Here is a 24,675-nt window from a genome sequence, read left to right as displayed (position 1 = left end):
GGCTGCCAAGTAGAATTGACATCTTATTAACTACCGGAGTATAAGCAATATTCAATATTCACCGTTTCAATTGTGAAGATCACAAAAATAAGTGTCTACGATTGTTGGTGAGGAGCTTTTACTGCTAATCTTGTTTTTTCATTTTGTAGGTTTGTTTCTTTGTTTGTTTTAGGTATAATTGCAATGGAACCCGAGGCTTTCACCTCTCAAACCATAGACAACAATGTCACCAATGTTATTTTGGCCTACCGTGACACTATTTCTTGAGAAATGGCTATGGTGAATGAAAGATTAGATCATATGGTAGGTCCAAGGGAGCAAGTGGGCTGCCTGAACGCAGTCAAGATGAAGACTATAGCTCATGTCAGCTACAAGGTAAAATAGCTAACTCTTACACTTTGGTGCGTGTGAATGATAATTGTGTGGCTAGTAGCCTATTGAGTATGGGTTTTAGCTTACTTACTTGTGAGTCTAATTATTCTTTGCCTCTTGTTGATGATGTACATGTTGTGAGTGTGGATACACTAGTTGATCCTATTGATGACGAAATTGACTTTTCTTGCAAGATCAATTTATGTCCACCTACTATTGAAGCCAACATGTTGAATGAAAGTACATCATCTTGTGTAATTGGTGTTGATCAACTTATGTGTGAAACTTACTCGCCACTTGGGGTTATGTGTGATGTGCTTAATAGAACACAAGTGAGTGAAGTATTTGAAAATATTGGTCAACAAAATGGGAGATAACCTGAGAGCTATTCTTGGATAATCTAGTACTTAAAATCTCTTTGAAACTTGATATTGATCTTTTAGAGAGTGATGAACGTGTTTGTTCTGAATCTGCCCGTGAAATATATCATGCTCTCTTTAGATATAATATCTTATTTTAAGATGATATAAACACTCCTAATAGACCTAGTGGTGAAAATGATGGTATAGCTTGCCTTGGAAGCTGTAGCCGATATGCTAACCCACTATGGTGTGACAAGATTCCTTCTAAAGATGGAAATCTCTTCTTGAAAGATGAGAGTACTCTTAAGGGAAAGGGATGTGTGGTCTTGGAAACTACTTCTCCTTTTACTTTGTGTGACTTTATTGTTGAGAGTACTCATGGTGATGAATGTGAAACTAGTAGTAATTACACACATAAGGGCACCTTAGTAGAAGTCAACTTGATTGATTCCTTTCTCTATTCTCTATTTGCTTTGGATGATATGTATGCTATTATAGAGAGTATGCCATTTTGTTTGGGTGGAGACCACGGGAAAAGGGAGTGTTGTCTAGACCCATGTCTGTGGACACTCTTCCCATTTGACCCCGGTGCCAAATGTAGAAATAGTAAAGTTGGTGCACCCAACTTGTTGCTTGGTCTATATGACAAGCAAAATGTCACTCTTGGTGAATCCCATAACGAAACCCTTTGTACATCTTTCATTAAGTTTTTAATATTTCATTCAAAGGATCCTTGGTTATACTTCAAGTATGTGCCTCCTTGGCATGATGATGTTTATTATTATCCTAACCCTAACCCTCATGCCATGAGGATGTTGTTCTTGTTTGTCCTTTCTTTAGTTTCGCAAGGTACGGATTCGAGGTCGAATCTTTTTTTAGAAGGAGAGGATGATACAATTTAAATGACCGCCTTAGATTTTGATGACATCATTCAAAGTCACTACACGAAGAATCAAGCTTTGGTTGCATGGAGGGCACGGGATCATACTTGGAGGGGTCGTCTTGAGCATGCCATTAAATAAACCCAAGTATGGAAGATTGCTTGGAGCCTTGATGACTTGAGGACTCTCGGATTTGGGCTACACTTGGTGGTTCATGGTTTTGGTTCCCTTTATTAAGAGCATTTTGGTAACTTAGCCTTGAGGGCATTTTGGTCATTTAGACTTGTCTAAATGACACTCCATGGCCACCCCACCTCATTAAGGGCATTGGAGTCATTTTGTCTTTCTTTTGTAATATACTATATATAGTCTCTTTTAGGTATTTTCTCATTAGTTTTGAATGATGAATGTATGAAACACTTGAAAATCCTCTCTCTTGAGAGTAGGCCACCTTAGTGTAGTCTTAGTTAGGGCTTGGAAAAGCCATCCTTAGTATAGGGCTTGGAAAAGCCAATATTGACCTTTTCTTGGAAATGGTGGATCTTGAGGTGAGTTGATTCCCTTGGCGGTTACCGTAAGAGTGTGGTTTTGATTATTACATTCATTAGGGGTTAGTGTTGAAATACACTTGGTTCTTAATCTTGTAATAATCTTGGTCTCACTATCTATCTTTATTTTCTATGCAATTTCTCTTGTGTTTGTGTTGAATCCATGTCTTGTTTCATCTTGTGCCATTGTTATCATCTTCATCTCCTTTCTTTAGTTATAGTTTCAATTTCTAGCTTTATTTTCCGTATCAAGTAGTAAGGAAGCAGAGTGTGAAGTGTGGCTTAACTTATAACCCAGTATTCAAATTCATTCCATTTAGATCTTTGTATTTATTTTTTTGAGAAGGTAACATTTTTTGTATACCTATTTGCTACATAAAACTTGCAGTCATTCATACTTACAACGGAATATAGGAAGATAGATCTTTGTATTCATCAAAATGTTGGATTTTTATACTGTCGTAAGATCCTCCTGGAACTCGTTGAGTGAAGCCTGATATTTAAGTGGGAGTAGAGAAGAGGGGTAGTTCTGTACTCCACTGTGTTTCAAATTGGTGAGCGCAATTGGGGTTGGGCTAGCCAACTCAAAAAGGATTTTTGGGTTATTTTGAAAGACGTTTCCTTGGCGCTTTTCATGTAAACTATCTTCCATGCCAGTTTATTCAGAAGTTTGTATTTTGTTTTTTCGTAATATTATATAGTTATACGAAAAATATTGCTTTCTCAAAAAATAAATAAATTATATTGTTGTAAAAAATAGGTGTTGGAGAGAAACAAAGATGCTGCTGCTCGATTTGCACCTTTTTGGAATAAAATCGTCAAGAATTTGAGGGAAGAAGATTACATGACTAATTTGTGAGTGACTGTTTTTGTTATTTCACCAACCTAGTATCAGTTTTCTACTAATTATATTGCTATCCTCCAAACTTCTAATTTTGATGTATTGATTTTCAACCTGCAGGGAGATGGAACAGCTTTTGATGCCCAAGAATTCTGGGAGTCTGCCGTTAGTTCAGTGGACTCTTTTCCTACTAGCTAGCAAGGTTGAGCAATTTTTACAGTGCTGACAGTTTCTATTGTTTGCTTTTTTCTGATACAAATGTGATCTATGCAGTTAACTGTCATGTTAAAGGCTCTTTACGTTTGTGCTGAATGTGCAGATATTTCTTGCAAAAGATATAGCTGTAGAGAGTAAAGACTCACAAGATGAGTTCTTGGATAGGATCTCAAGGGATGATTACATGAAATATGCAGTTGAAGAGTGCTATTACGCTATCAAGTTTGTTCTTACATCCATATTAGATGATGAAAGAAATGATGAAGGAAAAAAGTGGTAAGATTTCAACTATGTTGCTCGGACTCTTCAAAAAAAGTCAAAAGGTGCATATCGGATTCTCCAAAAGAAGTGTCTTTTTGGAGCATACGGTACGATTGCGGCATCGAAAAAGAGTTCGCACAACTTATGATTTCAAACTCTTCAGAGTTACTCTGTTGTTAATGAACTCACACAAGTAACTGTTATTTAAAGTTGTGCATAGTCAGTTTATATTTTTGCTTTGTTTTCCATGTTAGGGTTGAACGAATATATGAGGATATTCGTGGGAGCATAACTAAAAGGAGTATTAATGTGGACGTTGATATGAATAAGCTGCCACTGGTGATTCAGAAAGTAACTTCACTCATGGGAATATTGGTACATATTCATTTCAAGTTTGATAAATTTTATCCTTATGATACATAAGGTCTGATGCATTCGTTTGGGGTTTCTGTTTCCTGGTATCCTCATCATGACTAACACTTGGGATTAGATAGTACTAAATTAACGCTTCGACTAAGTTTGAAAATCAGTAATCTGCTATGTGTTATCAAAGAGGCAGGAGAAGCTCTTGTTATTTTTCTTCACTGATTTAGAAAGCATATTTCCTTAAAAATGGTCAAAAGACTCAAATCTCAGGTACTCCCTTTGTGCATGTCCTGTGACCTTCCGAATCTCTTCGGCTCTCTTTAAGTCCTTAAGTGAGACACAAAAAGCGGTGAGCGCTTTAATGCCGTAGCCAAGGCTCCAAGGAATTCCTTTCCTTGCCAATGAGTGTCACCTTGAAGAGGCATCCCTAAAAAATTTAAACTTCACCTTTATTGTGTCTTTGTCTGTATATTTGTCATTCATGCTGGACTAGCACATATATTTTTTTTAATTTTTTTCTCCTTTTGCGCCTTTCATCATTAAAGCCAACCCTTTATTTATGTTTTTTGCTTTTCATCTTTGGTAACATTTAAACCAACATTAACTGCTTTAACTAATACTAATGCTACAGTTCATCTTTTAATCAAGAATCCATCTTCTTGATGTTGTACTTAGCTGCTATGAACTTATAAGTTTTAAACATTTGCAGATTAAGGATATTGCTGTAAGGGTCTCTGGTGCATACAAATGCTAGTCATCGACGCCAACTTGTACTTATAGGAAAGGTCATAGACCATATCCTGATTTTAATACAATATCAGAGGGAGTTCCATATCCTTTTTCACCAGCAAGTTCAAGTTCTAGTCCAGCTTGGTATTTTACAAGTACCGGTAATATAAGAATTCCGAGTCCTGATTAAGGATTTGATAGAGGATTTAGTGGTGGTGGTGGTGGTGGTGTATAATCTATTTCTCAGTCTGGTAATGTGGTGGTGGAAGATGATGGACAAAAAGAGTGGACTGCTCATGTTGAACCTGGTGTTCTGATCACTTTTGTTTCTCTCCCTAATGGCAGAAATGATCTTAAACGAATACGATTTAGGTATATATCTATCTCTTTTCATTTCTACCTCGAAACTTTATCATAGTATAAAATATTGGACTAAGATGAGCTTAAGTAAAGTTACTTGTAACTTATCCCAACTTATTTCGGATTGAGTTGTAGTCTAGAATGAAACTATGGGAATTATTGTTATTGACAACTTCTTGCCTATGTGTAATGAAAGCTTCTTTACATAAGCTTGTCCTAGGTAAATGTTTAGTCCTTTTCATTCATTCATGAATATTTATTGAGTTTCCCTTTTCTTTGTTCCCTTCATGTCTGCTAAAATATCTCACTTGTTTAGTACTGTGCCTTCAAATATCTTACTGCATGTGCCATTTTTATTATTAAGTTGATGTGTTTTGAATGCTATCTAAAATGATGACCTATTTAATTGAATGTATTTGTGTTGCGTAGCTTTCTAACTGGCCCGATAAGCTATCACATTATCCATTTGCTATCTGTATTGTTCTTGTTGAAAATATCAGTGTTATCTGTACCTTGTTGAAACACCCGTTGATGGTCCTGACAATATATATCACTGGGTTCTTTTGAAGTTGGGACATGTTCAGCAAATGGCAAGCTCAAAGATGGTGGGGAGAGAATTATGACCGGATTATGGAGCTCTACAATGTTCAGAGATTCAACAAGCAAGCTCTTAACACACCTGGACGATCTGAAGATGGAGTAAGTCAGATTTCAGCTTTGAATTACATTAACTCAGTTATATGGCTGGGTTGCTAAATTTACTGATATACTTGGTTATAGTAGGGGTAAATCCATTTGACATCCAGTGTAGGGAACTTTTTATCCTTAAATGACTGATAGGGCCGGGATTCCCCTCGTGGGACTGTTTTTTTATGTGTATTAGCTGTCAAGTTTCCGCTTCATTAGCTAGTTATCCTGCTCAAAATAACTAGCCAGTTGTACTCATCACGTCAATAGGCAAGAAGTTCATACCTTTTTAGCCTAAAAATCACTAAAATTTACTTGATTCACAGCACCCTGAACTCTTCAAGCTCTATGACAGGTCAAATTTTTAATAGCTTAAAGAGATCGATATCCAGTAGCATCGATTCTGGAGTTGTTTTATATTTGATTAACCGTTATGTTCCTAAAGAAATCTTGAAGTATTCAACTTATACAAGTCTAAAAATGTAACAGAAGAGAAATATTTCTAGTACTTGTACTGGCTGATCATGAGTTTGAATTTTACATAAAGCTCTAAAGTAAATAGTACTAATAGATTGGAAATGGAGATTCATATACCTGAGATGTTTTTCTACAAAGAGATTCCAATTATTCGAGGCTTGTATTTGCTATGGAGAGCCCAATGATTAATCCTGCAACAAGTAAGGAGTGGACACCAAGCAATTACCATAAACCATCTGGATCAACTGGTTTCCCAAAGGGTGACATGTCATATATGGACGCATCAAGGACAACCACAGACTCTAGGGACGAAGCTTCACTTTCCATTAGCAATTCTAGTAAAATGGAGTAAGAATGGGTAGAACAAGGTGAGCCTGGTGTGTATATAACCATCAGACAACTAGTTAGCGGCACCAGAAGAAGGATTTAAGAACTTTACTATGTATTCTAGTCAAGGAATGGGAATGATACGTAAGAACTCCATGGTTCTTGAGAATGAGTATATGCAAGTTCATCCTCTATTTTCTCCATCGACTAATCAAGTCAAGCAATGCACCAAAGAGGTTGAAACAAGTAAGTATTTTTTTAAATATGTTGAGTTTTTGATTGCATATATAATTAAATATTAGTAATATGGTTTGCTTTCTCTACGTGCTATTGGGAAGGGAACAAAAGAAGAAATTAAAAACTTTTCCATATCTTCTAGTCAAGGAATGGGAACGATACGTAAGTACTCCATGGTTTGTGAGAACGAGTATATGTAAATTCATACTCCATTTTATCCATCGACTAATCAAGTTAAACAAGGCACCAAAGAGGTTGAAACAAGTAAATTTTTTTTTAAAAATTTGTTGTGTTTTTTTTTCAAGTTAAGTATAATGTTAGTTTTTTTTATTACAAGTTCATACTCCATTTGAATGCATATATAACTTGAGTAATGCCACATCCTTCTAACTTCCAGTAGAAGAAAAAATGTTACGCTTTGTGTAGCATCTCTTATGGTGCCTGACATCCTTCCAACTTCCAAGGCTTCCTTCAGCTCACCAAAGTAGTTTACTTCCATTTTCTATCTAATGTTAAAATAGAACTTTTCGATCTTGTTTGTTTGTTACTCAAGGTAAATGACCCAGCCTCTTTGTACTTTACCGGCCTATCGCAGTCTGGTTTCACTGATAGATTCTGCTCTTGCATTGTGTTCACCCCATATTATTTGGAAACTTTCTTCAGGTAGTGAAGTCACTCCGGTTTGTGTATGACTTGACGCTCTAAATTCTGTATCTTGCCCCTAGTTACAACATCATATTCGACTTCTATCGCGGATCTGTTATTTCTTACGCATTTCTTTCCATTAGCTCTCCAAGCTTCCTATCTTTCCATTCCTTCCTAAGCTTCAGTTGGTGTAATAGTCCCACCCCCAGTAAGGGGAATCCTTCCTGATGCACCATCTAGAAATGCATTTTGCTACTTATTTCCGGCACCAAAGGGTCATCAAGATTAGCTTTTATGGGTTATTTACTTCTTTTCCCCACTATTCAACTTGTTATAAGTAGGATTGTCTGGTGATCGCAATGAACAATAGTTAATTACAGCTTAAGGGCAGTGAACAATAGTCTATTACTGCTTGTATTTTCTCCTTTTCGTGAATCAAACAATGCAAATTGAAAGGAAGCATGTATTATTTTCATATTCATCTCATAGTTGGATTTAGTTTTAAACTTGGTGTACTTGTTTTATCCATTGAGTAAGTCAGTTATCCATTGCTATACTGTTTTTCAATTCTTTGCTTCTTACATATATTAAATTATATACCAATAGTTATTGTCTTTCTTAAATTTTGTTCTTACAATTTCTGACGATTGAAGTTACAAGTGAAGATGCAAGTTTAGAGAACGCACAAGATCATTATTATTTTTCTACGAACATTATGTAAACCTAACATCAAATTCTAGCTCCGGATGTAAATTAGTTAAGTTTTTTTTGATTAGTAAATATTAAAACTATTGAATTCATATAGCTCGGGATGTTAATTGATTTATTTTTTTTGTTAAGCAAATATTCAAATTATATTTATCATCCTTCAACATTTTTAGTAGCAATTTGATATTTAGCAATGAAATATATAAATTTTATGATTTCAGTAGCAATCTAAGACGAGTTAGTTGCTCGTCTCTAAAGGTTAATCAAAGATGAGTTAGTTTCTCATTTCAAAAGGTTAAACTAGGATGAGGTAGTCGCTCCTCTCTAAAGATTAATCTAGGATGAGTTAGATGCTCGTCGTGATAGATTAATTTAGGACAAGGTAGTTTCTCATCGCAAAAAATATATAGCGACCACAAAATAACTGCTTTTAAAAAATGAAAATCATCTAGTAGGGATGAGATATACAGTCTCTAAAAGTGTTTTTGAGACCAGATATGTTACTGTCTCTAATGACATTTAATGACCAGCTAGAGTACCTTGTCACAATTGACCTTTAGCAAAGGATTCTATAAGGATGAGCCGCGATCAACATTTTTCCGTCCTAAAAGATCATTTGCGACCAGAATTGGACTTTTAGGGACAAGAATTCCCTTTCCTAGAGGCTGTTTTTCTTGTAGTGGTGTTCGGAGTTTAGTTCTAGTAGTAGTAGATCCTGTAGTTACTGATCATCGTAGTGGGAGAATTATTAGAAAACTTTTATAGTTTGCACTCTTGGGAGAATCATATGATAGAATACCTAAGGAGCTTAATACGAAATCCCTTAATTACGTTGAAGCACTACATGATAAAGATTCTAAAATATGGATTGCTACCATACAATTAGAAATGGAGTCTATGTATTCCAATCAAGTCTGGAAACTTGTAGAACCACCTGCAGGAGTCAAACCCATAAGTTGTAGATGGATCTATAAGAAAAAGAGAGGTGTGGATGGAAAAGTGCAAACTTTTAAGGCTAGGCTTGTTGCGAAAGGATTTACTCAAAAAGAAGAAATTAATTATGAGAAAACTTTTTCGTTAGTAGATATGCTTAAAACCATTAGAATTCTCTTATCCATTTCTACTCATTATGATTATAAGATTTGGAAAATATATGTCAAGACGGCTTTCCTCAATGAAAGTTTTGACGAGTGCATTTATATGGTACAACCAGAAGGTTTCATGAAAAGTGGAAATGAACATACGTTTTGTAAGCTTAAGAAATCCATTTATGGTTTGAAACAAGCATCTAGGGCATGGATGTAAGACCCCGCAAAATTCTAAGCTTAACTCAATCCTTTAAAGCTTGAAAAGAGGTCCAAGACTTAGAAATTTCAGCTAAGTGTTTGTACTTAGAATTATTTTAGCCTTCATAAGTTGGTGATCCTATTCTATGACCCTTATGACCTTAAACTATTGTTTTTTAGGTTGATTTAGGATCAGAAATGTCAGTAGGTCACTTCGGGTGAGTTTTAGATTTTTCGAACTTCATTTGAAACATGTTTGGGTGACCAAAATAGTGGGTCGACGTGATCTCGACGCATTGCATCAACAGATAATTTTCCCTCATCTTTTAGTGTAATTCCAGTGAACCAATGAGAACTCGACGCGGTGCGTTGGTCATCGCATTGATGCCATCGATGCGGTGCATCGGTCTGCACGTCACTGGGCATGTTTTCAGTCATTAAAAACCCGCATCCAGAGGGGTATTTGAGTTATTTTCCCACCCTTAATCATCCCTAAAAACATGAAATTCAGCCCTCAATAAGCAAAATATACTCACTTTCTCTCAAATTCTCTCAAGACGCAAACCCTAACCCATTAAAAAGATTCAAGAAATTCACCATCAGTCTTCATGAATTCAAGCACCGAGGTATGTTAGGTGTTCATCCATGGGTTTCCTTTTACCTTGAAGTTCAAGAGCCTCTTTTAAAACTTCAACTTTATTGATTTCATAAATTCCATGTTGGGTTTGAATGTATCATGATTATGATGTTAATTAGGTTTCTGATTCATGATTTATTATAAGATTCATGTAAATTTATTTAATATATGCGTAAAATCATGTGAATTTATGTTAAATCCCTTGAATTTGTAAGATGGGATTGGAAATCATGATTCCTACAGGTTGTTTAGTAACATGTGTATAGATTATGTTCCCCAAGTGTTTGATAAAGTGCTCATGTGAATTATATAGGGAAATTATGACATGCTAGCATATGTACAAGCTTATTTATTACTAGTGTTTGATAAAATAACTTTATGAATGAGTTATGAACATTGTAATGCTTTTCAAGATCATGCTATGCTCTACTTTCCATGTTATCGAGTCTTGGGGGTATCTAATACCAGACAATTTAGCTGTTTACTTAGAATTACAGTAGCTTCAGTATAGTCTCAGTGATGTGACGTACAGTAGTAATCATCCAGTTAACAGAACTCAGTATATACAGCCAGCTAATAGAACTCAGTGTACTCAGTTAGCTAATAGAACTTAGTGAACTCAGTCTTGTTCAGTCAGTTATCACGATCAGAAATAGCTAAGTCTAGCCTAGTATAGTTTAGAAATTAGCCTAGTATTTATTTAGCTAGGAGTAGGATTCAGCACCGAGTGAACCCAAGGATGGGGACTTACCTGCCATTAGAGGGTTTGATCCTTAGAAGAAGTTCTTGTGTTTCAGAACTACATAGCTAGTGTAGGTTGAGACATCAACCTGCCAGTTAAGGGTTGATGAGGTGTTCTACTTGCCAGTTGAGGGTACCACCATTCTCTTTTAGATCATCTGCCCGTGGCATGTTACTGACACCCTTCCAACTAGGGTTACAGGTTGAACCCCAATTAGTTTAGATAAGGGCATGTCGGTTAGATGATTACCTCCAACAGTTTTAGTTTTAGTCTCAGTACAAAACTCAGTTTACTTCTACAGAATCAGGACTGTTAGACACAGTCACCTAGCTCAGTATAAAACTCAGTTTAGTTCTACAGAATTAGGACTGTCAGAAATAGTCACCCAACTATCAGTAATATAGTTATCAGTAAACTTAGATATCAGTCATTCAGTTATCATACCTCAGTATCCAGTGTTACTATGATCTCAGACATAGTATATGTAGATATGTGCACAATATTGCATAATCAGTGTTTCATTAATTTCAGTTATACACATACTCTTATTCAGTTGTATTCATGCTATTTAGCCAGTTATTGTTCATGCATATGAACCCTTACATATCAGCCTACCTCACTTAGCATACCAGTATATTCAAAGTACTGACACATACCTTTTCTTTTGCGCTATGATGTTTTATATCATAGGTTAAGACGCACGGGCTCCTGACCGTACTTAGCAGCCCAGACTATCAATAGAAAACCTAGTGGTTAGTCCTCATAGTTCGAGGACAAAGTTATCATATCATCTCATTATTTTAGTATTCAGTTTATTTTAGTAGTCGGAGTTAGTTAGGGACTTGTCCCATCAACTCCATATTTAGACAGTTAGAGGCTTTCAGATATTATTTAGTTGTTACTCAATGCGCATAGAAGATATCAGTCATAGGTTAGCTTATGGTCCTTCGGGTCGTAAGCACCGTGTGGCATTTGGGGTGCAGACTCTGGGCATTACAAACTTGGTATCAGAGCCTAAGGTTCAGTAGAGTCCTAGGAAGTCTAAAAGCTACGTCTAGTAGAGTCTTGTGCATGAGTGTGTAGTGCGCCACACTTATGGACAAGAGGCTATGAGGCATTTGTAGTAAAAGTTTCCCTTCTTTTAGAATTCCTATCGTGCGAGTAAGAATGAGCTCAAGTTACACTCTTAGTCTAATTCTTTTCTTCTATTTACAGAATATGCCTCCCAAAAAGAACAATGGAAGGAGAAAAGAAAATCAGCTAGCACCTTTACTCGTTTAGGTAGATCCCTTGGATGATCATGTCTCTCACACAGAATTCAGAGTAGCTTTTACCACTCTAGCTCATTCTATGATAGCCCAGAATGAACGTCCAGTTGCCGTTCTGGCCAACCCCAGTGGCCAATACTGCTGCAGCTAAAATTTGGGACTTCACCCAAATAAACCCTCCAGTTTTTATCGAGTCTAAGTCAGATGAGGATCTAAAGAAATTCCTTGATCAGGTGTAGAAAGTCACAGATATTATAGGGGTGACTGTAAGTGAGAGCGTGGATTTAGCCGTATATCAGTTATAGGATGTGGCTCACTCGTGGTTAAAGCAATGGAAGGTAGAGAGGGCCACAGATGCAGGGCCCATAGAATGGTAGGAGTTTGCCACTATTTTTATGGATAGGTTCTTCCCACTGGAGTTGAGGGAAACAAAGGTTTTGGAGTTTATTAATTTGAAGTAGGGGAAGAATCACAGTGAAAGGGTATTCCATCAAGTTTACTTAGCTAGCCAAAAATGCTCCTTATGTGGTAGTAGATAGTAGATCTAAGATGAGTAAGTTTGTGTCTGGAATGTCTAATAATGTGGTCAAGGAGTGTAGGACTGCAATGCTGATTAAAGAGATGGACATATCTAGGCTAATGGTCTATGCTCAGCAGATAGAAAAGGCTAAGAATTGGGAGAAGGAGAGGGAAAACAAGAGAGCTAGAATAGGTGGCTTCAACTTCGCTCAACCTAAGTCAGAAGGTGGAAAATGTTCTTAGTTCCACTCGAAATCCTTAGTTCCACCTCTGTCCTCAGTCGGTGCTTCAATGCCAAAATTTAGAGATAGTAATAAAGATAGCGTACCAGGCCCTAATCCTCAGAGTAGTATTAGAAGTTCCCGAACAAGCCCTCCTTACCAAAAATATGGCAGAAACCACCAGGGTGTCTACAGGGCTAGTAGTGATATATGTTTTGGATGTGTCAAGCCAGGCCATACGGTCAGAGATTGTCCTCAGTTAGGTTCTCAGGGTTAGTATACTCGTCCTTCAGCTCAGTTCGATCGCCTGAATTAGTAGGGTGCTGTTTCCAGGGCCACCAGTGGGCTGTGCCCAATCAGGCTCTATGTACTTCAGTCTCGATAGGATCAGGAAATTTCTCCTGATGTGGTCACTAGTACATTACAAGTTTATCATTTACATGTCTATGCTTTTCTAGATCCAGGAGCTTCTATGTCCTTTGTAACTCCTTACATAGCTGTTAACTTCGGAGTCAGTCTTGAAATCCTAGCAAAGCCTTTCACAGTCTTTACCCTAGTGGGTAAATCTATCATATTCCAACGGGTATACAGGAACTGTCTGATTATGGTATCTCAGAAAGTCACTTCAACAAACTTAGTAGAATTAGAGATGACAGATTTTGATGTCATTCTCGGGATGGATTGGCTCCATTTATGATATGCTTCAGTTGACTACAGAAATTGAATCCATTTTCAATTTCCAAATAAACCTGTCCTTGAATGGAGGGGTAGAACTTTAGCACTTAGGGGTTAGCTTGTTTCTTACCTTAGAGAGAGAAGAATGATATCTAAGGGATGTGTGTATCATCCCGTTCGAGTTCAAGACTTTAGTTCAGAGACCCCTAATCTTGAGTTAGTATCAGTAGCATGTGATTTTCCTGATGTGTTTCTCGAAGATCTTCTTGGGGTTCCTCCCGAAAGGGAAATTGACTTTGAAATCGACCTTCTTCCAGATACCCATCCCATATCTATTCTTCCATATAGAATGGCTCCACCAAAACTCAAAGAGTTAAAAGAACAGTTGAAAGATCTCTTAGATAAGGAGTTCATCAGACCCAGCATTTCCCTGTGGGGCACACCAATTCTATTCGTGCGTAAGAAAGACGGCTCTCTCAGGATATATATATACTACTGTCAGTTAAATAAAGTCATGGTCAAGAACAAGTATCCGCTTCCCAGAATCAATGACTTGTTTGACCAACTTTAGGGTGCCAGTTACTTCTTTAAGATAGACCTCAGATCAGACTATCATCAGCTCAGGTCCAGAGAATGTGATATTCTAAAAACAACTTTCAAAACTCCGTATGGACACTTCAAATTCTTAGTCATGTCATTTGGTATTACCAATGCTCCAGAAGCCTTCACTGACTTGATGAACCGTGTGTTCAAGCAGTATTTGGACATGTTTGTCATAGTCTTCATTGATGACTTGTCTACTCCCGCAGTGAACATGAATATGTAGACCATCTCAGAATTGTGTTACAGACCCTTAGATCCCATCAGTCATTCGCCAAATTTAGTAAGTGTGAATTTTCACTAAGGTCAGTAGCTTTCCTTGGACATATGTTACTGGTAATGGCATTAGAGTGGAGTCTCAAAAGACTGAAGCAATGAGAAATTGACCCAGACCCATCTCCCTGTCAGATATTAGGAGTTTCTTAGGTTTGGATGGCTATTATCGATGGTTTGTCGAGGGGTTCTTATCTATTGCATCCCCCATATCCAGACTGACTTAGAAGAAAGTTAAATTCTAGTGGTCAAATTCTTGTGAGAAGAGTTTTCAGAAGTTAAAGACTCGACTCACTACAGTCCAGTTTTCACTTTACTAGATGGTTCAGAGGGGTTTGTGGTATATTGTGATGCTTCTAGAGTTGGTTTGGGGTGTTTTTTAATACAGAGAGGTAAGGTCATAGCCTATGCCTCTAGACAGCTTAATCCCTCTAAAAAGAAGTACCCTACTCATGATCTAGAGTTAGCAACTGTTGTTTTTTCCTTAAATATTTGGAGGCATTATTTGTATGGGGTACATGTGGATGTGTTCATAGACCACAAGATCCTGCAGTATGTATTTTCTCAGAAAGATTTGAACCTATGTCAGAAAAGGTGGTGAGAGTTGTTGAAAGACTATGACATGAGCATCTTGTTTCATTCGAGCAAGGCCAATGTAGTGGTTGATGCTCTTAGTAGGATGTCTATGTGTAGTGTTGCTCACCTAGCGGATGGTAAGAAGAATTTAGTTCTAGAAGTTTGTTAGCTTTCCATAATAGGTGTCTGCTTAGTTGATTTAGCAGAGGGTAGTGTGCGGGTGCAGAATAGCTCAGAATTATCTTTGGTTTTTGAAGTAAAGGAAAAGTAGGATAGAGATCCCAATTTAGTCAAGTTGAAAGAGCCAGTCAGAGATTAAAAAGTAGAGGTTTTTCCCCAAGGGGGAGATGGTGTATTGCATTGCCAGGGTCGGTTATGCGTGCCAGGTGTAGATGACTTAAGGCAATGAATTCTCGCAGAAGCGAATGGTGCGCGTTACTCTATTCATCGGGGGGCTACTAAGATGTACCGCAATTTACAGGAGATCTATTGGTGGAGTAGGATGAAGAGGGACATTGCAGAGTTTGTATCTAGGTGCTCTATGTGTCAGTAGGTTAAGATTGAGCATCAGAAGCCCAGTAGATCTATGTAGGAGTTCAGTATTCCCACATGGAAGTGGGAGGAAGTGAACATAGATTTTGTAACGGGTTTTCCCCATACTCGTCACCAGCATGATTCGATTTGGGTCATTGTAGATAGGATGAGCAAATCAACTCACTTCTTACCAGTTCATACCTCTTATTTAGCCAAGGACTATGCCAAACTCTATGTTAGAGAGTTGATTAGGTTATATGGAGTCCTAATATCCATTATCTCATATAGAGGTACCCATTTTACCTCTCATTTCAGGAAAGCCTTCCAAAAGGGTCTTGGTACCCAAGTTCACCTCAGTACAACCTTTCACACTCAGACAGATGGTCAAGCAGAAAGGACCATTCAACTTTGAAAGATATGTTAAGGGTGTGTGCCACTGACTTTAAGGGAAGTTAGGATAACCACTTTCCCTTAATTGAGTTCGCATATAATAACAGTTATCATTCCAGCATTCAGATGGCTCTGTTTGAGGTGCTTTATGAAAAAAGATGTAGATCTCCCATTGGTTGGTTTGGAGTAGGTGAGGCCACAGTGGTAGGGCCTGACTTGGTATTTGATTACTTAGAAAAAGTTCAGTTGATCAGAGAAAGGCTTAAGACAGCTCAGAGCTGACAGAAATCATATGCAAATGTTTGAAGAAAGGATCTCGAGTTTGAGATTGGCAACTATGTCTATTTGAAAATCTCTCTTATGAAAGGGGTGAAGAGGTTTGGCATAAAGGGGAAGCTCAGTCCCCGATATGTCGGTCTATACCAAATTCTCAACTATTTTGGAAAGGTAGCTTATGAGCTTGAGTTACCTTCAGACTTAGCTTCAATGCACCTAGTGTTTCATGTCTCCTTGCTAAAGTAGTGCATAGGTGACCCAACAGTTGTAGTTCCTATAGAAGGTATAGATGTTCAGAACAAGCTCTCTTATGAGGAGGTCCCAGTCGAAATTCTTGACCATCAGGTTCGCAGACTGAGGAACAAAGAAGTTTTGCTAGTCAAAGTTCTTTGACGGAATCAGTCCGTTGAGGGAGTTACTTGGGAAGTAGAAGAAAATGTGCGGACCAAGTATCCTCACCTTTTCTCTGCAAACTCAAACTCAGCTCAATGTAACAAATCTTTCTTAGATTAGCTTAGTTCCATGTTCTGTTATAGTTACAATTTTGGTATTCAATACCGTTGCATATCATCTTCATGATAGTATGCATTTATGAATCAGTTCAACCATGTACTCATGCATCAGATATGCATGTTTAGTTCAAAAACTCAGCTTATCAATAGTTCCAGTTAGGTATTCATGCATCAGATATGCATATTCAGTGTGTAGGCTGAGTCTATCAGTGTTTCTCAGCTTAGATAGTCTCATTCGAGGACAAATATTCACAAGAGGGAGATATTGTAAGACCCCCCAAAATCCTAAGCTTAACTCAGTACGTTAAAGCTTGAAAAGAGGTCCCAGACTTAGAAATTTCAGCTAAGTATTTGTACTTAGAATTATTTTATCCTTCATAAGTTGGCGATCCTATTCTACGACCCTTATGACCTTAAAATATTGATTTTTAGGTTGATTCATGATCAGGAATTCCAATAGGGCACTTCGGATGAGTTTTGGATTTTTTGGACCTCGTTTGAAACAAGTTTGGGTGACCAAAATAGTGAGTCGATGCAATTTCAATACGTCACATCGCCCATCGTGTCGATAGATAATTTTTCCCCAGCTTTCAGTGCAATTCCAGTGAACCAATGCGAACTCGATGTGGCGCGTTGGTCATCTCGTTGATGCCATCGATGCGGCGCGTCGGTCTGCGCAACACTGGGCACACTTTCAGTCATTAAAAGCCCGCATCTAGACGGGTATTTGGGTCATTTTCCCACCCTTAATCAGACCCAAAAACACGAAATTCATCCCTCAATAAGCAAAATACACTCACTTTATCATAAATTCTCTCAAGACACAAACCCTAACCCATCAAAGTGAAGATCAAGATTCAAGAAATTCACCATCAGTCTTCATGAATTCAAGCACCGAGTATGTTAGGTGTTCATCCAAGGGTTTCCTTCCACCATTAAAGTTCAAGAACCTCTTCCAGAACTTCAACTTTATTGATTTCATGAATTTCATGTTGGGTTTGAACGTTCACTCTACTAGAAAATATCATTTTTTCGACAGCTGATGTAGTTGGAATATGGTCGGAAAACAAGGTATTTTTGACTTCTTTCCGACTGTTTCATGGTAGTCGGAATATAGCTTATCTGAAAAAATTTTTTGACTACAGTAGTCGGAAGTTTCTGACTACTATGGTCGAAAATATAAAATAAAATTTAATAAATATTTATTTAATAATTATAAATCGTCCGACTACGGTAGTCGAAAGTTTAATAAAAAATTATTTAATAATTATAATTGTTCCGACTACTGTAATTGGAAATTTAATAAATAATTATTTATTAATTATAATTGTTCTGACTACCATGGTCATAAATTTAATAAATAATTATTTAATAATTATAATCATCCGACTATTGTAGTTGGAAACTTAATAAATAATTATTTAATAATTATAATCATCTGACTACTATAGTTGGAAACTTAATAAATAATTATTTAATAATTATAATTATTCCGACTACTGCAGTCAGAAAAGTAATAAATAATTATTCAATAATTATAATTATTTCGACTAACGTAGTCGAAATATTAATAAATAATTATTTATTTATTATTTTTTTCTTACATGAAGCAGCTTTTATACATGTCAATAGTTATTAACACAACATGTCATTACATCTGCACTTAAAAGACTATATCTATCTGCGTTTCCACAGGAAAAGCTAGTATACACATACACTGTTCAGAAACAACTTTACAATTTGTTGACAACTAGAGTACTGAAATATTCCTTAACTAGCAACTTACAACCCACCTTAACCTACGAAGTTTTGTTTCCCCAATTTACACAAAAAATGCTCTTTCAATTCAACTTGATTTCTGTTGCTGCAGTCTTGTAATTTGCTTGGCTACAACACAACGTCTATGTTCTGAACCAATCAAAGGCAAAAACACAAAGTACAGTCCGGGCATCTATTTCTTCCCTTCTGGTGACTTGACTTCCAGTAGTTCAATATTCATGTTGAATGTAGCCTCTAGCTGCACAATGTAAGTTGAATATCTATCAAAACTTAGAAACAAAAGAGTAAAAGTAATAATTGATAAACACAAACCAAATCAAATAAGATATATGAGCACCTTCAGCCAAGAACTAATAGTATAAGGGCTGTTTAATCTATAAATAGTTTTTACTTTCCCTAATTTGGAGAGTGGAGTTCAAAACACACTAGTCGCAGGTAATAAGTAAGTTAAATGAGACAAGCTGTTTACAGTTAATTTGGCTAAAGGGCATGATAGAAGTGCATCATTTCTAACATCTAGAAGAGAGAGAGAACGTAGAGAGAAGAGAGAAGAGAACAATCAATTTTTGAGAGAGGATGCAGAGAGAAGAGAGAACGTAGTGAGACCTAGCTTAGAGAAAGAGAGAGAGATGGTAGAGAGAGAAAATTAGGAAAGCTGATAAGTAGTTTATATTTTATATAAACAAGGAAAACTAACCATCTTATTCAACTGTTATGTTACCAAGATTAGCAGCATGCTAGTTCTCATCTTCAGAAGCACCATGCTCCTTACCAGCAGGATTGTAATGTGGTCCTGCAAGTTAACAAAGAAATTCAAAGTGAAAGAAACAATCCAAGTCATTTCTATGTCGCTGTCTCAAGATAAAGTCACCTGTTAACATGCATCCATTTGTGGTATCACCAAGGGAATGTACATGGAAGCCATGAAGTCCAAGTTTTAGGCCAGAGACATTTATGGTAACTGTGGTTGGAGCTGTATGCATTACATCGATTAGAGGTCATCTATGATAAATGCATGAATAAATAAGTTCACCATCATTAAATTAAATTACCATCTCCATCTTGACTAAAAATCGCAAATAGCCAAGCAGTTAGAAACATAAAACAAGACTTTCAGTCACAAGACAGTCAATACATAGTTCATCTCGGAAACTAGTCAAGTGCCATAAAAGAAACGCAGTAAAGATCTACTTTAGTAAGACGTGATCCTACACACGACTAACTAAAAAGGCAAAGCATAAATTTATGGGCAAAAATCCATAGAAATTTCAATGAGTGAACACACAATTTTAAAAATACTACCAGTTTTGCTAAGAACCTAATGATTTAAACCATAAGGTTAAAATCTTGAATCGTCAGACGAATCTTAGAAAGGTGAAGATGACATCCTAAGAACCTAAAATATTGACTCTTTCTTTATCTTCCTAAGATAGTCCTTCTTCAAAACTAATCCTAATTACGCAAAGAATGATTCCTACATTACTGGAGAATCATATGCTGGACATTTCATTCCTGCATTTGCTTCGCGTGTTCATCAAAGAAACAAAAATAAAGAAGAAATTCACATAAACATCAAGGTACTTTTTTTGGTGAACGGAGTGTAACTGGTAAAGTTGTTAACCATGTGACCAGCAGGTCACAGGTTTGAGCCATAGAAATAGCCTCTTACAGTAATACAAGGTAAAGCTTCGTGCAATAGATCCTTGTGGTTTGACCCTTTCTTGGACTTTGCATGGGGGAAGCTTAGTGCATCGGGTTGCCCTTACACGGTATTTTTTGACTTTTTTTGGTTGGACTTTGTTGATCAGGGATGTGCCATTGGTAATGGAATCACCAACCCAGAAATCCAATACAAAGCTTACACAGACTATGCTTTGAATATGAAATTGATCAATCAAACCGAATACGATGATATAAACAAATTATATCCACAATTTCAAAAATACATCAAGCTTTGTAGTAATTCTTTATCCCACTTAACACACGATCAGTGTATGTAAGTTATATTCGGAAAAGAAAATGAAACATTCAATGTAATAGCTGTTGTTCTTGAAGCCATGTTATAATAACATACCTGATGTAATCCCTGCACAAATGGTGTCTGAGGATGGTAGAGTATACGCAGACCCTCAGCTAATTCTTGATACCATGTTGTGTGAAAATATTGGCAACAAATGGCGATGAAGGTGTTTGTTTGACGACATTTAGGAAGACTTGTGAAGGATCATTAGTACCCTACAGTTATGACTTCTCGAGAATTGTAACTTACCTCAACGAAACCCAAGTTAAGAATTCCCTTGGTGTTGGTATCGATATTGATTTGTCTCATGTAGTAATGCAGTTTCTTAGGAGATGTAGACAAACTGATTTAAGAATCTCGATGTTGGTATTTCTTCACTTCTTGAGGATGGTATGAATCTACTCATTTGTGCTGGAGAGTATGACATTGTCTGTAATTATCTTGGTAAGATTCATTCACTTGTAATAAAAGAGGATTCGTATAATATAAATAATTTCAATTGATGACTAAACTATTGTTTCTTGAAATAGAACGGAACAGGGAACTCAAATTAGGTACATGCATTAGAATGGTCGGGGAAAAAAGGCTTTGGAGTTGCACTATCTATTTATTTCACAGTAGATGGTGAAGTGAAAATTGTTCAAAAGAGCTATGGACCTCTGAATTTGCTCAAGGTCCACGTTGCAGGTCGTATGGTGCCGATAGACCAACCTAAGGTAGCACTGCAAATGCTCCAGAGGTGGACTCAAGGCAAATTGTTATAGACAAATTACTAAATAGATAAATAATGTTCTAGCTTTATAATATCAGCAAAATATCCTTCTCGCAAAGATAATGCCCGTACAGATGATAATCAACCACCTCAGCCCGTAGATCTTTTGACTGAGAATGTTTCACATGTAGAGTTTCGGGTAGCTTTTCAGGCGCTAGCCCAGGCTGTGATGACTAATGTTCAGGGGAATTATCAGGCTACATCCCCACCTCAGCAAGATGGGGATTCATCCGTAGCCAGGATAAAAAATTTTATGAGAATGAACCCGCCAGAATACTTTGGGTCAGTAACAGGTAAGGACCCACAACTTTATCTTGAGGAGGTAAAAAAGATCACCCAGATTATGGATGTGTATGAGGAGGAGATTGTATATTTAGCATCCTATAGGATGAAGGATATTGCTAAAGATTGGGTAGTGATGCGAAAGAAGAGTAGAGGGGAGGATGCAGCTCCCATGACTTGGCAAGTATTTCATAATGCCTTTATAGATAGGTTTTTCCCCCTAGAGATGAAAGAAGCTATGGTAGAAGAGTTCATGAACCTGAGGCAAGGCTCCATGATAGTAAATGAGTATTTCCTTAAGTTCAATTAGTTAGCTAAGTATGCTCCTGACTTGATAGATGACCCTAGAGTGAGTATGAGTAAATTTATAACTAGTGTGTCTAGGTTGGTGTTGAAAGAGTGTAGAACCGCTATGCTTAATAGAGACATAGATCTTTCTAGGTTAATGATGCATGCTCAGCAGATAGAGGCAAATAAATCTAAGGAGAGAGAGAGATCCAATAAAAGATTCAGAATAGGTAGTTACAGATTTTCTCAGGCTGGGTCACAGGGAGGTAGTCGTTCTCAGCATAGTCAGAAAATTTTAGTCCCAGCTCCATCCTCAGCTAGTGTACCTGCACCTCAGTTTAGAGATGACAGTTATGATGGAGCGCAAGGCTCCAAAGCCTAGGGTATTGTGATAAGTGACCATTTGTGGAGAGTATGGCAAGAATCACCTAGGTATGTGGAAAGCTAATAGTCAGGTATTTTTTAGATGTGGTAAGCCAGGCCACAGAATGCGAGAATGCAAAGTGCTAGCTCAGAGGATTAGAAAATTGCGCCAATAGGGTGACACTTCCAGTGTCAATAATGGTCAGTGTCAGAATAGACTTTATGTGCTTCAGACTAGCCATGATCATAAAAGTTTCCCTGACATAGATTTGGGTATGTTATGAGTCCTTTACCTTCATGATATGCATTATTAGATCCTTTGCTCCCTTTTGAGCTTATTTTCAGCATGAAGTAGATAGCAACGCCAGCAAGTCAGTTTAGCAGTCAGACAGTCAGATTCATATAGTTTGTTTTCTCATCTTTTCATTTACGCATGCTATCACCAACCTCAGACATATAACTATCCCATGATAGAGTATTCTAGTAGTTGTGAGTATAACTCAGTTCATGTGTCATGCATTAGATTTGGATCCTAAATATTTAATGAACCAGTTCATAGGTGCCTTGTGCATTGCCTCAGTTTTCTCAAGTACTTCAAGTACTTCAGTGAAGCAAAAGTTCTAAGTGGGACATAGTGTCCTGATCTTGGGTGTATTTATACGCCTAAGCACCACAATTTATCCATATTTTAGCTAAGTTTAGAGAACAAAGTGCCTAGTTTCTTATGTTTTTACTCTACTTCTATGTAATTGAGCTAACTGATGTGATTAGCATGATTTCAGGTATTAATGAGGTAGGTGAAGACATAATGGGACTATGGAATGCAGATGGTATATGACAGAAGAGAGAGTAGCAACCTGGACCAAATGTGGCACCTAGAAACTATGTCCAAGACTAATTTGTCATTTATAATTAGTTCAGGGACTTAGAAGGAAATTATGAGAGAAGAGATTATTAAAAGACTTAATTGCTGAATTTTTATTCATTATTCATTATTCTGGATTATTCTAAGAGAGGAGAAAGGCGGCTTAGCTTGAGGAGAGAGACAGAAATGTTTTTCTCTCTTATTTTCACTATTCGCACACCAAGATCGTCTTTTAGTTTTTGGTATGATGAACATATTTATGATGCTTTTCATTTTATTCATGAGTAACTAAGTTTATTAGTTAGGGTTATGGAAGCCTTGTAGCAGAATTGGAAATTGGTTGCTAGAGATTGATCTTAATTTTACTAACAAATTAAGTGTGGGGTGGTGACTTCACCATCTCCATCTTAATTATAGTTAGTTTCATTATGTATGGCTAACATGGATGATAGGATGAATACCAGAAAAATGGCTCCAAGGATGATCTCCATGCAGATGGCATGACTCCTAATGTGGATGAGAAGTACTACTATCTAGGTTCTTTATCTTGTTATTTGCACTTGGGACAGTGTTAAGCTTTAAGTGTGGGTTGTTTTGTAAGAAAATAGGATCTTCTCCTTAGTATACTTCTGGATAGAATTAGTTATTTTGTTCATTTTGTCAGTTATTTAGTCATAATTTGGTGTTTTTCTCGATGATGGATGGATGATGACCGTCTTAAGAGAAAAGTAGTCTTTCAATTACATGTAACTACTCTTGTGGATCACATGACATTATAACATAAGTATGTGATGGATCATTACGTTTGAAACACCTACGCTCTAGTTGTGACTCTTGATGTGATTGTTGGTTTTAATTGAATTTATGTAATTGTTCGGTCAAGAATCTATAATGCTCCTAATTGAGTTGACCATGTTCCATGAGTGTGTAAGACTGTTGTATATTCCTTATTGAAACTGATGCTAGAAATTGCCTGGTGTGTATGCAAAGCGAAATAAAGATTGCGAGTTTAGGAGATGATTTAGGCATTTCTTTGATAGCCATTGTTCATACCTTCTTTTGACCTACCTTTGTACATTATCTTAGCAAGACCCATTGAAACTTTAACTTGTTCTTTTGTTAGCCTCATATGTAGCCTAATTCGTCCTTTAATAGACCATAATTTGATCCAAAATCTCTTAAGCGCTTTAATGTAAAATCAATGTGAGTTAAGAGTTTGACAATTAGAGGAAAAAGGTGAAATTGATGCCCCAAAGTCTAGTTATTGGCGTGTGAAATTGATATGGTTGGGAGTAGCGAAAATTGTTGAAAAAGTTTCAAATTTTATCCCGGACATGTTACAATCAATTTGTTTTGGCCCTGGTCCTTCTTGAACATTGTGCACCTCAACTAAAGCAAATCGCTTAAGTTGAGAGTGGCTATTATAGGGGTGCGTAACATGAAAAGGGTGCAAAAAAAAATATTTGAAAGCTCAGATGTCAGTAATAATAAGCTCAGTTGTCAGAACCTCAAGTGTTCAGAAGTTAGTATTTAGTGTTGTCATGATTTTAGTTATGATTTATGCATTCATGCATGTATCCTTATTCAGCATATTCAAATTATTCAGTCAGTATTGTTCATGAAAAACCCCTTGCATTTAGCGTTACCTCATCTATCATACTAGTACATTCAAAGTACTGATGTATACTTTCTCTTGCGCTATGGTGTCTTATATCATAGGTTCAGAAGTGCGAGATCCAGAGCACCCATAGCAGTCCAGACTCAGTCAGCAGCAGTAGAC

At 36.9% G+C, this 24,675-nt stretch overlaps 1 pseudogene; it reads left to right on the top strand.

Annotated features, from left to right (window-relative positions):
* Positions 1–6,269: 6,269 nt before the first annotated feature.
* On the top strand, positions 6,270–21,089 carry LOC107852999 (annotated as a pseudogene).
* The last annotated feature ends 3,586 nt before the right edge of the window (positions 21,090–24,675 follow it).

Source organism: Capsicum annuum, chromosome 5 (genome assembly GCF_002878395.1).
Source record: "Capsicum annuum cultivar UCD-10X-F1 chromosome 5, UCD10Xv1.1, whole genome shotgun sequence".
In the NCBI taxonomy this organism is placed as follows: Eukaryota; Viridiplantae; Streptophyta; class Magnoliopsida; order Solanales; family Solanaceae; genus Capsicum; species Capsicum annuum.
This window is presented reverse-complemented; position numbering and strand designations above follow the sequence as displayed.